Source organism: Strigops habroptila, chromosome 9 (genome assembly GCF_004027225.2).
Source record: "Strigops habroptila isolate Jane chromosome 9, bStrHab1.2.pri, whole genome shotgun sequence".
Classification (NCBI taxonomy): domain Eukaryota; kingdom Metazoa; phylum Chordata; class Aves; order Psittaciformes; family Psittacidae; genus Strigops; species Strigops habroptila.
The window spans coordinates 11,682,302-11,695,486 of record NC_044285.2 but is presented as its reverse complement, the minus strand read 5'-3'; the positions used below and the strand labels follow the sequence as shown (position 1 = coordinate 11,695,486).

Genomic DNA, 13,185 nt, shown 5'->3' with positions numbered 1-13,185 from the left:
AGATATTCCATGGCCTGAACTTAGCTGAAGTCTCCAGCAAGACCTGAATAGCCACATTCTTGTCACCGTCTGACAGAAACTTCTAGGTTGGCATACACCTACAAGTGTTGTTCCTTGTTTTACAGTTCAGAATAGGCTCTATATTATTTACTGTAAAGAGCTGACAACCTACTAACCAGAACCTTTAAATTACATGCATGGTGTGCTTTACCACAGGCAGCAAAAGCTGATGCAGAGTTCATCCTAAATGACTGGCAATCAGCATCTGCAGAAAGCTACCATCTTTGTATTTTTTTCTCTTCCAACTTGATAATGAATTTTGTTTCTACCTTACATTTCAACCCCTAATTTAAATATATTTGAAAGATAAGCAGTACCCATCTATTACACACGATAACATTACACTACCTATATATTTAAACACCAACAACCTCCTGTCCTTATACCCTTAATATCAAAAGATTCATGACTTCAACCATGGTTAAACAGCTGGCAAGCTGCCATCACTGCATGTTCTACAGCCTGACACAGTTTTCCTAAGTCCTTCCCTTGCCACACCTGTACTTTGTGGTTGCCTCTTGTCACATCCTCACTTGAGCTTGTACACACCTGACACTGGGGGTTACAATGAAGAACCAGGGCTCTTTGTCACTGCTAGACTACAAAATAACTAAATGTGTGATACCAGATGGATGCACAAGCTTCTTTATATAGAAAAGGATTTACAGTTTGTTGTTATTTTCATTTTATATTGGTTGGTAAAATTTTTGTCAACTGCAAAATCCTTCTTAGGAAGCAACAGCTCAATGAAATGCTGAGTTGACGACTCATTAGAAAGCACATAACCCCATCTGGTATGAAAAGAATACTTCTGTGGATACAAATAAGGGGACCCTTCAAATCTCAGCCATAAAATGAAAGCTGGCCATATTCTGAGCTGTGTCAAACGATTTTTGTGCAGTAGAGAAGAAGCATAGTCATAGTGCAAGTAAACACTCCACTGATTCAAAATCATACTTTTCAAATACTTTACCTGACAAAGTATTCCAAAGAGTAAGACAAAACATGCAGCTACAACACTATGTGAAAAACAAATAAAACTCCAGTCATCGTAGGTAAAGCCAGTAAAAAATGCTGCTAATTGTGGTTCCACATAATGAAAGGAAAAGATTATACTGTGTTAGAAGAATTAGGCTTCTTAATGATTCTAAAATCTATACAGCAGCATAGGTCACACAGAGCTTTCCACTGAATTCAGCGACTGGAAAATTTGATCTCCCATTTAATTTGATTTAAAGCTCTGGAACCAAAGCATCTGTGTGTGCAACTATTTCCAGCCTTTTGTTTTGATCAGTTTTCAGCATTTGTTTCAACAGTACCTACTTCACAATTGCAATTCAGTCACTGACTTGTAAAAAGAAGACATTTAATTAAAAATGCCAATATTAAAAGAGTACAAGAACAGTCCATTGAAAGTTACATTATTTGGGTCACTGGTGCCGTTACAGATACTTTCCTGTTGTTAAACAGGTTGCATGGAGCAACTTCATGCCTGTACGTGGAAAAAACAAATCAGCCACTTCTACTAATCAATGAAATTGGAGCAGATGTTTTCAAAGCAGCAGAAAATACAAAGGTACACATAGAAATTGAGTTATCCCAGTATACTGATCTATTCCTGCACTGAATGGGTTTGTTTTCTGAGAATTTGACAGCTGTTGTACTGGCCAATACATATTCGCTGCAGTGTCCTGGATCTGTTTTCCTGAGTGAGAATTTGACAGCTGTACAATTATTTCTAGTGCAGAACAAGGAAACGCACTGATTACTGCCTTCATCTTGCTTTATGAAATTCAGTTTCAATACGACGCAACAAAGCTGCTATGCTTCCACATCAGCTACTTGCTGGAACTGAAACTTGGCAATGAAAACATAAAAGATAGGCCTTAGGTTAACGAAAAAGAAATAAAAAATCTTGTTAATTATCTGAAAGACCTGTTTTTTCCATCCAGGCAGAATGAGCTCAAGAGGAGCTGCTTTTCTGGAAATGAGGTTGATATGACCTCAGTCCAATGGATTTCTCAGTGGTCTTAGCATTCCAATTAATTTTCTAATTCCCAGTTCTTTACTGGTAATGCCCCTCAGAGATTGTTTGACCAAGAAATGCCTCATTCCTATTCCCCAGTGAACAACTACCAAAGTATCCCTGTGCCTCACACTCCCTCTCCACCTCTCCTCCTTCCAGAGGGGGAGAGGGAGATTTGCGTATTGTTTATTGTTCTGTTATTAGAGATCTGTCCTCTGCAGTGACTACTCCCTCTGTCCCTGCCACCTCCTTGAGGCCTTCCTCTCACTCCAACTCAAGAGGAGCTGCATGTTGCAACTGGTGAAACTCTGGTGTGGTTAATGGCTGTGCCAAGGGCTCTGGAGAGAATAGAAGCTGAGACTGGCAAGAAGACAGAAGCTGGATGATTTTCAAGAAGCTGACTACCATTTTATTCATAACAGAGAAGAACTGATTGCAGAGTAATCGCCAGCTACTCTGGGATGTGGTTTTTCCCAGGTCCAAAACCCCCCACAAAAAATACAACTGGATATTTGCATAGTTTTTCTAAATGGTCTCATAACAAATACCATCACCCCTTCACTCAGGAGGAAAATCAAGTCACTGAAAGGTTAGATGATTTTCCCATACAATAACGGAAGGGCAGAGCCCTGGCGAAGATCTGGTTCTCAGTGTCACAGTGACCCCACAAGGTCCCTACAAGGCTCTTCTGCTCATGACAGCTCAGAACAAAAACCTCTGTAGCACAACCATGGCACCACAGAACTCCAGCACAAGCCGAGTGACTTACCCATCACCCCAGTTCATGGTGAACGCACTGGCCGTTAGTTACGTGGAGGTTTCCTAGATTTCCTGTCGGGAAAAGATAAGAAACTGCAACAAACAAACAGATTTCCCAACTCACCAGGTGACTCTTCTCTAAAGGATTATTCAGGATCTGTCACCAATTTACTGTCTGCCTCTGTCTTAAATTGTGCATGATTACTTGGTTTCGTTTTGCTGACATTTGTGTTTTGTTTAAGGGTCTCTTTGTGCAATCTTCTGTGTCTGCTTTAAATAAACATTCTTCCTGTGCTTGTAGCAGCATGCTTGGGTTCAGCAAGATGTCTATCACTTAATCACCAAATGAAAAGTTTAATCACCCAAAAGCTAGCTTTCAACCTGCAGTTAACAAAACAGAAAAGCTAGAGATGTTCCAAATATATTTTTCTTTCTATTTCCTCTGTTATCACATTTGCTAGTCCAAGCAAGTTTGGTGTTGTGTATTTAGTCCTGTAAATATCAGCTTAGCATGTGGAAACAGGCAGCATGTATTCTCACTTTGCAGTCAGAATCAGTCCAGTAAAGAAAAACAATTACTCATTGCAGTCCTTCAAAAAATAGTTGTTTTTTGTTACTAATTGCTGAGAATGTCTGAAACAGAAAGAATATACTCTAATGGCTTGCTGAGCACATCAACTGCTCAAAATTGGGCAAGCATATCTGGGCAAAACATGACATGGAAACCAAAGAGGAAAAATACAAGTCATGCCAAGGTGTCATTTTTACAAAGTGACTTTTTTAAAAAAACCAGACAAGTTAATGTCCCAGTATGGGACAATAAAGCTATGTTAAAAACACTTGCCATTAACAGCCATCTGCTCTCTGCAATTTGGGGGTAATTTTTATGTACAGCTGACAGCTTTGCATCATCTTTCCTCCTTCATGAAGGATTGTCTCTGCCTCTAGTGTAAAAAGCTTCTGAGAAACAGGATCTGTCCATTACATTGTGGTTCTCAATAAGCTTGTGCTGCTAACAAACACGTAGCATTCCGCACTGGATTTCCAAATAGAAGTAAAATGTAAGATTTGGAAATACATATATGCTAATAATATTCCAGTTCTCTCTAATAATATTCTGCTCATGTCAGCATTGCCTGTGAAAATCAAGAGGCAAAGTGTGCTCACTGCCCTTGACATATTGTGATGGTAAGAAAAATCAAGACTGCTTTCTCACTGTTTTCTGAGTACAAGGACAGATCTCGGCTTAAGCCTATCTTCCTTGGTCAGAATGTCTCTGGTGTCCTTATGCCTTTTCCTCCTGTTTGTTTGAACTTGTCTTTTCAGAATATTTAGTAAATACAATTCATGTTCACACCTAGAGGAAAGCTACCTTCTTTTGTTTTGTTATGTGTTAGAAGTCTTAAAATACACATGCACAACAAATGGCAGGGTCACACTTCCCTCACTTGCAATCCTTGCAAAAAACACTTATGCAAGAAAAGCGAAGAGAAAACTAAAATTCTATTAACATTCAAATCATACTCTGACTGTCATTTCCATTCCTCAGATCTGATATAATTTTAATATACATTAGGAATGATACCAGAAAAAAAGAAACTGAAGTAGCTAAAAGTGATTTGTCTATTGCCTTGTAGTGCTTCTTTTGATACACAAGAGATAGTGGTCAGATTCTTCCACCAAATCCAGATCAACCCCATAACCGTATCCTACCAACAAGCCACCCTGTAAACACTAGGCACATTTATACAGTATCTAACACTGGACTACACAAATCAGTCAAATCCTCTTTGCAAGAGTCATGAGATGGAGCTACACTCAACTTGATCCTGTTCCGTGTTTCAAACATCCCAAAGTCAAGGGGTTGGTTTTCATGCAATTGAAAAGAACAAAAAGGACAATTTTCACAAGCATCATTCAGGGTCAAGTTACAAATATCTTCAGCTACCAAAGACAAGAGTATTCATTCGTCTGGTCCCACTTAAAATGGAGCTAACTCAGTGTCTTTTCCTCTCAAAGAAAACACATCTGCTTAAAAAACTCCCTTGAGTAGGAATTTAGACTTGTATGTACACACTTCAGGTCTATTTTTTAACTGAATTTTCTTCAGCTTGTTGTGAATTTCAAAATGGGATCCACATCATCATGCTAGTTTGCTTCATGCCCTCAACTTCCTTACACTTGGGTCTGATCCAAGAAGTGTAACAATGGAAAGACGTGCAATTTTGACTTGAATTGGTTCCAGATCAGTATCAGATCTAGTATTTTTCTTCTGTGTCACACCTGAACCTTGCCGCAGATGACCTAAGAGGAGGTTTCAGGAGATAATTCCCCATGCAAACTGGGAACCTGATGTTCAACAACTGTGAAACAGACACAGTATTACTGCCTGTCATATCACTGAGAAGGTATATAGCTTAACTACAGCACACACCTTAGACCTTACCCTTTCTTCAGATAGGTCTTTTGTTTTGCTGTAAAAGCAGCCATTCCTGTGGTACAATCTGTCACACACCTCATCTCCCAACTGCATTGCACAAGTACTGCAAATGATGATAAGACCACTCCATAAGGTCCCCTTTATGAATATTTTACCCTTCTAACTCTACACATTATAAGAATCAACCCTAACAAGATTCAATCAATTCAGGTAAGCCCTTATTCTCTTACCCCTTTGCTAAGTCCGTAGCCATAGAATAAATAAGAATCATACATGTGTTTCACATTAGAGTGCTATGAATATTTATTTAGTCATCCATTCTAGCAAACCATATACCTTACATCCTTAGGTCTCTTATTAACTACCCACTAGAACTGAAGGACTCACTCCTTTTCACTGATGAAAATTACGTATTGTGTTTTAGTGTACCATTCGGTTCCTGTCTCCCACTCAAATCAGAAACATCAGAAACTATTTCTTACCAGATTTGCAGCACATGGGAGAATTTCAAATGTCTTTGCAAAGCCCAAGATGAGGAGTACAGTTGGTACACGAAAACCATTTAGATTTTGCAAAAAGCTTATCAGCTAAACTGTGATTCTGCAGACTAAAACAGATCTGAAGTCCATTGAACCTAGACAGAATATCCTCTGCAGTTTCAGATAACTGACTCCTATTTGACCCTTTTCTAGATAGAATTATAAGTGTATGAATGACTGAATTGGGTTAAAAAACTAACTTCAACCCACGTCTTCCCCAGAATTAATCTCAGAGTTTATATGTCTATTTTTCCTGAGATTTTCTTACTGTTCTCATCAGCTTCTTCCTGTGGGGCCTGCAAACACACTCCAGGAAAGGAGCTTGCCAGGATATAAGAGAAATCTCACGAGAAATTCTGTTGTTGGTTCATTTCCAGGAAAATTCTGCAAACTCAAGACATGCAAGTAAATTTCCCCAAATTGGGGAGACAATACCTGTGATATCTCCAACAGCAACAGTGATCACTTCCTGAAAGTTGCTCTTAATAGTCTCATTTCTCAGACCCCTCTTGGATGTGAAAATGTCATTTCCAGTCTGAGCAGCACAGTCATAACCAAGACTTAATGTAAAGTAATGAATTTGTTTGAGTTCTACAGAGGGCTGCAGATAGCATGCTTAGAATTTAAAGAAAATTAGAGCAAGAAAAGCCTTTACTGTTCCTCCTTGCCTTATTTTCTTGGGCATAAGACCCAGGTGTTTGTGGGTGTAACAGAAACTGGTTGTTCTGCTTGGGCCCAAGTCTGTGGTTCCATGAACATTTCTTTAGCAACACCATTAACCTAATTAGGCGCCATGCTAGGAAGAAAACATGTCTCCTGAGATTGTGTATGGGGACAAACAATGGTCTCAGAAAAACTACCACATTAAACAGGGAGCACTTCAGCACAGTCAACCAGAAACTCCGTAGTACTAGTAAAAAGGAAAAAGAGCAGGAAGGCACCTGAAATCCAGGAAAACTTTCGTCAGGAGTGAAACTGAAGTTAAACATCTCTCTCTGCTTGTGATCCACAGCTCAGAACGCTCTTGCAACACCAGAAAGCCATCTTCCAGCTCAACAAGACTTACCTAAAAAAAAAAGAACAAAAAGACCACCACTTTAATGACCATTAAAATGGGTCATTACATAAAATCCCACTTGGGATTCGCAACCACAATTCAAGTTTCCCTAAACCTAATACCAATACAGAGCATCCCCTCATGCTCTGTTACTCTGCGTAACAAACTGGACCATACACAGACATCTTTTTCTGGATCTAGCTGCATCAGGGGCGAGGTTACTGCTCGCAGCTGCTGTTACTGCCCTCCTCACCATCACCACTTTGGTTCAGCTAACATTGCAGATGATACCTGACAACAATTAGAAAATACTCCCACAAACAGCCCTCTTACCCCGATCAAGAACTCTCCCGACTTCCTTAACACACAGGCAGCATGCTCAGCAGAGAGCCCCGCACTCTCACTGCACACTACATGTGCCACAACCATCAGCCAAAGTAGGCTGCTCAGGGGAGGCAGATGGAAGAATTCCACTGACTGCTCCCAGCTGTGTTTGGGTAAGTCCTGAGCAGTGGACTGCTCTGATTTGGAGCTGTCTAGATGTTTACAGTGCATTTCAAGAAGCTTAGAAATGTCAGTACTAAAAACATATTCATGGAACTGAGGCCAGCTGTAGGCTCAGGTGAGCTGGATCATGAGGCATTTTTCTTTCTATTTAAATCCAACTCTAGGTGCTGACAGCTGTTATAAAATCTACTTCCAAATCACACACCTTATCTGCTATACTTGGGTAAGGTGAGAGAAATGCCTCCTTGTTCAGTATTCTTAAGCTATTTGCATAAAATACACGCTAAATAATTCAGGAGACTGATTTGTAAAAGATGAAGTCTTTACAAATAAGAAAGGGTAGAAATAGAATTCAGAGAAGACACTCCAGAGTCCCCTAGTTCTGCTGTTGAGCTTCAAATAATCTTTTTTAATTATTGCTATTCAAGGAAGAAAGGGATTTTTATCTCTGGGACAGGTACTAATCTTTCAGAACACATCCCTTGGTCACACATACTTCAGTACCCCTTTAGGCAAACAAGCTCAAATTTTCCTATCTATGAAACATTTATCTTTGCCTCTAGTTGGTGAATTTTACCCAGTTCCTATCCCTAAGTGTAAACCATCATTTTACTTTCAATGGCCATAACACAGCATTCCCACTCATCGTAAAATTAACATTTGACCTAATGTTCACTGAACCCACAAGAAAGAGATCCTCTAATTTCAGTGGGGTGGGGAACCAAGCAGATAGCAAAGTGCTGTGCTGATATTTGCTGACTAAATCCATATAGTTTACTTCAGGGGTTAATTGTATACTGTACTATAGAAGGTTAAACCCTTGGCACAATCGAAGAATCCAAATATCCAGATCAACCAAATCACACAAAAGTTCTGATTTATGAACTGTAACCTAGTGTGGCCAAAGAGTTTGCTGAGTCAAGACAAGAAAGCCAGCCTTTTACTCTCTTCTTTAAACTTCTCCAAAATAACTTTTTGCTGTTTCATAGTGGGATAACTGTCGAGTTCACCACATCAGAGAACTGTATGAAGCTGCAGATCTAACCCTAACCACTGTAGCCCACAGTCACACAGTTTCATCAACTAAAAGCAGTTTGTGTTCAATTCCCAGCGAGAAACCCATCACAGCTTCGCAGGCCCCCTGCTCGTGGGTGTCTGTTTGTAACCTGGATCTTTGCAGAGTGTAGTAACCACATCTCAACAATAAAACTTCTGGAGGTAATTTGATTTTATGCTGCCAGCCAGCACTTCATTGCTAATAGTTACGATGCATTACGTATTTGTCTGTGAACATTAGCACTCAGATAACAAACTCTTCTGCTGGGTGTCCAGTTTAGGCTCTTCAGTGAAAACACACTGCTCCCACAGAGACATGCCTCGCATATAAGCAAATCTAATCCCTAAATCTCTTATGCGGTCAGTAAATTAAAACCTCAGTTGTAGCAGTTAAATGAATTCCCTTTCCCTCTTTTTTTTTTTTTTTTCCCCTTCTTTTTTTTGGCACTTTCTAGCAACACAGTTCACATACAATCACTCAATGGCTGGAAAGCAGGCTTGGCAGAAGAAGCCGAGGCTCAGCATGGCTCCAGTCAAGACAAATGGCTGAATTATTGTGACGTTAGTAAACAGGTAATTAGTTTTGCATGTCATTGTTCACCACCTCAAGCTCATTACCGAAGTCTTACAACACTCTTTTTAAGAATTCAGACCTGTTTGACCTGCTACCAGCTACAGTGCATTTCAAGCACTCGTGGATAAAGTGCAATCTTGTCAAACTGAAGACACCTGCTCCCAGCAGGAACACTACTTATGAACTGCCAAGTCTTTTGTTACACTACCTTGAGATGCAATGATCTTTCCATCTGGAATAACCAGCATTAACTTGGCTGCAACCACTGTAAAGCAATCTTCGAATGTTTATTACATGAAGTACACACAGGTATAAAAGCAGGATATACATAAATGCAAAAAGGGAGAAGACTAATCATGATAACTTTTGCTGTTTGCCACACAAGATTTTGAAATTCATTTTCTTTGGAATTGCTCCTGGCAACAACTTTCAATTCTTTTTTTCTCTATCACCATGTCTGTCAGAGTGAAGCTCCCCCCTGTATATAAATTATTTCACAGGTGTCAAAATTAACATATCTCCCCTTTCTGTACTTCTTGTGCTCAAATTTTGTCAACTGTTGCTGATCTAGGGGTGGATAATTCATGCTACGGACTAATCAGGCTCTGTTCTTGTCTCCAAAGCCCCTGCTGTAACCCGGTGTCATACCGGCGCAGCAAGGTGCTTTAGGCTCCACTCTGCCAATGCTTTTTAAAGCTTCCGCTACTTCTTTCTTCACAAGCTTTGCGGAGGAGCATACACTGAACTATTTCTCTTTCCTTAGAGTTTTGCTTGATCTCATTCCTTAGCTGTTCATTCTCCTGGATGGTGGACTGTGTTCCTGAGTTTACTTCTGATTAACAGCCATGTTTAATCCGTTTTGTCCCAAGAAAAGCAATAGCACTGGATAATTCTTCCCTTCTCTTCTTTATTTTGTGTGGGTACAAGTGGTAATTTAAGCTAATTACATTTTAGTACTGTGGTCATTAAAAACCCAGTAAAAGCACAATCTAGGGCTTGGGTGAAGGTATCACAGAATTTAGGTTTATTTCCAGCATTTTCTTTGCTTCAGCGCCTTTCACAAGGGCAATGAAAAGCCTAATCAGGAGCTCAGTGCTCCTCACGCTTCCAAAGGCAGTTTAATTCAACAACACGTTCCTTGCTATCTTCTCTGCCCTTATGAGACCTCAATGAGCAAAGTCCATTCTGCGTCACTTAATAATATATATGCAAATGTTACATTTGGAATTTGGAGCCCAACGTGAGCCTATTTTTCTTGAGCTATTATTTTAAAATGCACTTTAAATCAATTTTGCAGTAAACACGGGGTATGTTTCAGTACCAACCATTTTTCTCCTGATTAGTAAATTACTGTTGTTTCCAATGTTTCATTCTAACTACTACTTGCTCAGAGTCACAGGAAAACAGAGCACTTAGTCAAGACAAACTTCCCTTTATTTCCATCTCAGCAAAGCAAGGTCTAGATTACTTTTGGAAAAACAGTTTTCAGCTGACAAAGTGAAAAATGTTGCATAACAGCAAACTTATAACATGGTAAGAAAGTTTTAATAGAAGGATTACCACTTTCTGTTGTAACTAGTTTAAAAGTCCTTTAAGACTTTCTGCTAAGAACAGATGATTATATTTGCAGTATTTATGTAATTTCTATTGGCTGGCTGTGTAATAATTTATGAAAGTTGTGACAGCACAGTGCTTTAATACAGATTAAACTATATTGAGAGAGGAAAATACAGCAAAATGCCAGTGTGCTACACAGAATACAAATCCCAGGATCATCTAGAATTTTAAAACAGTTCAGCTTGAAAATATAAATAGTGTTTTCCCAACCATTGGACAATCTCTCTCAAGCACATATTTTTCTGTGTGAGCATGTATTAAATCTACCTCTTTAAATGACGCTCTCTGTATTTCAGACCCCTGTTATACAGACTTAGGAAGACACAAGCAAGTCATTCATATCATGTTCATCAAGAGACAACACATCTCCTTAATGTTACATCATTGTGTATTCAGTATGGGCCATGCGTCTTAGAACTGTTATCAGTGCTATTTGTATGCATTTCTATTTGTAAAGCTAGGCAATCATAACGCAAGTCTTAGAGGAAGATGAAGGTTTTAACTTTCTAGTTCATGGCAAAACTGTCAAACAACTTCAAACAGTCCATACAGAATGACTGTGATTGTATCACAGTATTGCAGTGTGAAAAAAAAAGTGAGATCTGTCCTATAGGTTAGCTAAATCACATCTTTTCAACGACACTGCTCTATTCTACAAGCCTGATAGATACTGGAAATAGGTCTCTCATGGAGGATTTGTATTTAGGACAGTAATGGGAGGATATGTTAGGTTTTACTTTGGTTTGAGGCTGGTCAAGAATTTTGATGTCCAGGAATTGATCAGATGTAAAACATAAACGCAGCTGATGACAAAGATTTCATATTTATATACCTGCGGATGTACATGAAAATGTACATGCGAGCACATAAATCCTGTAGATCTGCCTTTTGCATTTGCAAAGTCCCCATTTTAATTAACATCAACTATAATCGTATGGTAAACTAGGCATAATAACAGTAATTAAGACCTTGGCCTCTTAAAACTCATCAGACACACACAAAGGCAAAATCCAATTTGGAGAAATATATGGAGCATTCAAAGGTCGGTATTGAGATTCTATCTAGGATACCTAAATAAACAGGCAAATCAACCCTATTTAACATTGAAAGTGTTTTTCTTGAGATCTCAAGAGGATTTCCAATTATTCACAAATGGCTAACCGTGTACTCCTTCCCAGAATTACAAATGAGGCACCAGAAAACAGCAAGTTTGACGAAATTGTCCAACAGCCCATTAACTGTACAACTGTGCTAAATAGCCAGAGACAAGTCTAAATCTGCCAGAACCAGTGTCTCTCGAGTCTGCCAAGGGGATAGATATTTCAGCTGCAGAAATATCCATTTGCAGTTTGCCACCATCTGGACCTTGCAAACTAAGCACTGAAGTGATGGGCTGGCACGATCCACCTCAGGAGTGGCTTTCTAGTTCTTAGGAAAATCTTCACAGTTAAAGATGGTCACACTAAAAGGCTTGCTTGCTTGAGATAGATATTTGTATTCACAAAAGATTATTTCGTTACCTGTATTCCTTCAAAGCCTATTTGGTACATAATTCTAACTAGTAGCTAAACACATTGACAGTTTTAGTTGTTCCCTCACCTCATCTGATTTTAAGGAGTTCATTCAGCCAAATTACACAACATACAGATCCAAACAAATCATCTGGAAAGATGCCTGTGAGCAGTTATATGAAGTTAGGCTGGGCACATAGGGAAGACCTGAACGCAGTGAACAAGGGCATGACACGCTGGGGCAGCAATCTTTACACAAGTTTCAAAAAGCCAGGATAACCACTGATGCTGTAACCCATGTAAAACTGACCAGAGAAGGTCTCATCTGTAACATGTTCCAGGTAGTGAACAAACCGAGCATATTTTTAAAAGTAAAAGTTTCAAAACTGTGCTGAAGCTTTTCAAAAAACGTAACAAATTGGTCCAGTAGTCTCTACCTCTTGAAGCACTTGTTTTCTGTAAATGAGGAAGGGGGAAAAACCCAACCCACAACCTTGATATATTGGAAGAAAGTTTAATAATGCATGCTTTGAGTTAAAGCAATATATGGGAGTGAAAAAAAGAGGGCACTATCTATAGCCTCTATTAGGAAATATTACTATACAGGAGTTTTTACAAAAAACATATTGTTGGATATTTTTAGCAATGCACTTGTTTGCTTTACTACTATGAATCAAGGCCCATGAGACCGTGCTTATCTCCTTTTTCTATTGGCTGAATACAAATACTTCTTTAGATCAGTGTTGCACCCTTCAAGCATAGAGTTCTCTGAAGCTTATCCATGTTGTAACAGCCCTAGAGAAAACTAACACACAGAATATTGTTTTGAGGTTATGTTGCAGCAACAGGACACACACTGACTTGCGAGTCTGCAAATTGTTTTTTGTTCGTCTAATGTAAGATGATTCATAAACTATTATGGTTCTCATAACAAAGGCTCCTGGTTGTCTTCAAACCATCAGAGAAGGAGCCATTACCATCAACAGCAGTCATGCTTAGAGTTCTTCTTTTGAAGTCTTATGAAATCAAACCTATTTCT

At 39.1% G+C, this 13,185-nt stretch overlaps 1 long non-coding RNA gene across 1 annotated transcript in view; it reads right to left on the bottom strand.

The window, feature by feature from the left end:
* The window catches only part of LOC115613353, a 68,916-nt gene extending 61,965 nt beyond the window's left edge, over positions 1-6,951 (bottom strand). Inside the window, exon 1 of the long non-coding RNA XR_003993366.1 lies at positions 6,766-6,951. This is a non-coding gene — a long non-coding RNA (uncharacterized LOC115613353). The remainder of the gene's footprint in view (positions 1-6,765) is intronic.
* Positions 6,952-13,185: the final 6,234 nt, after the last annotated feature.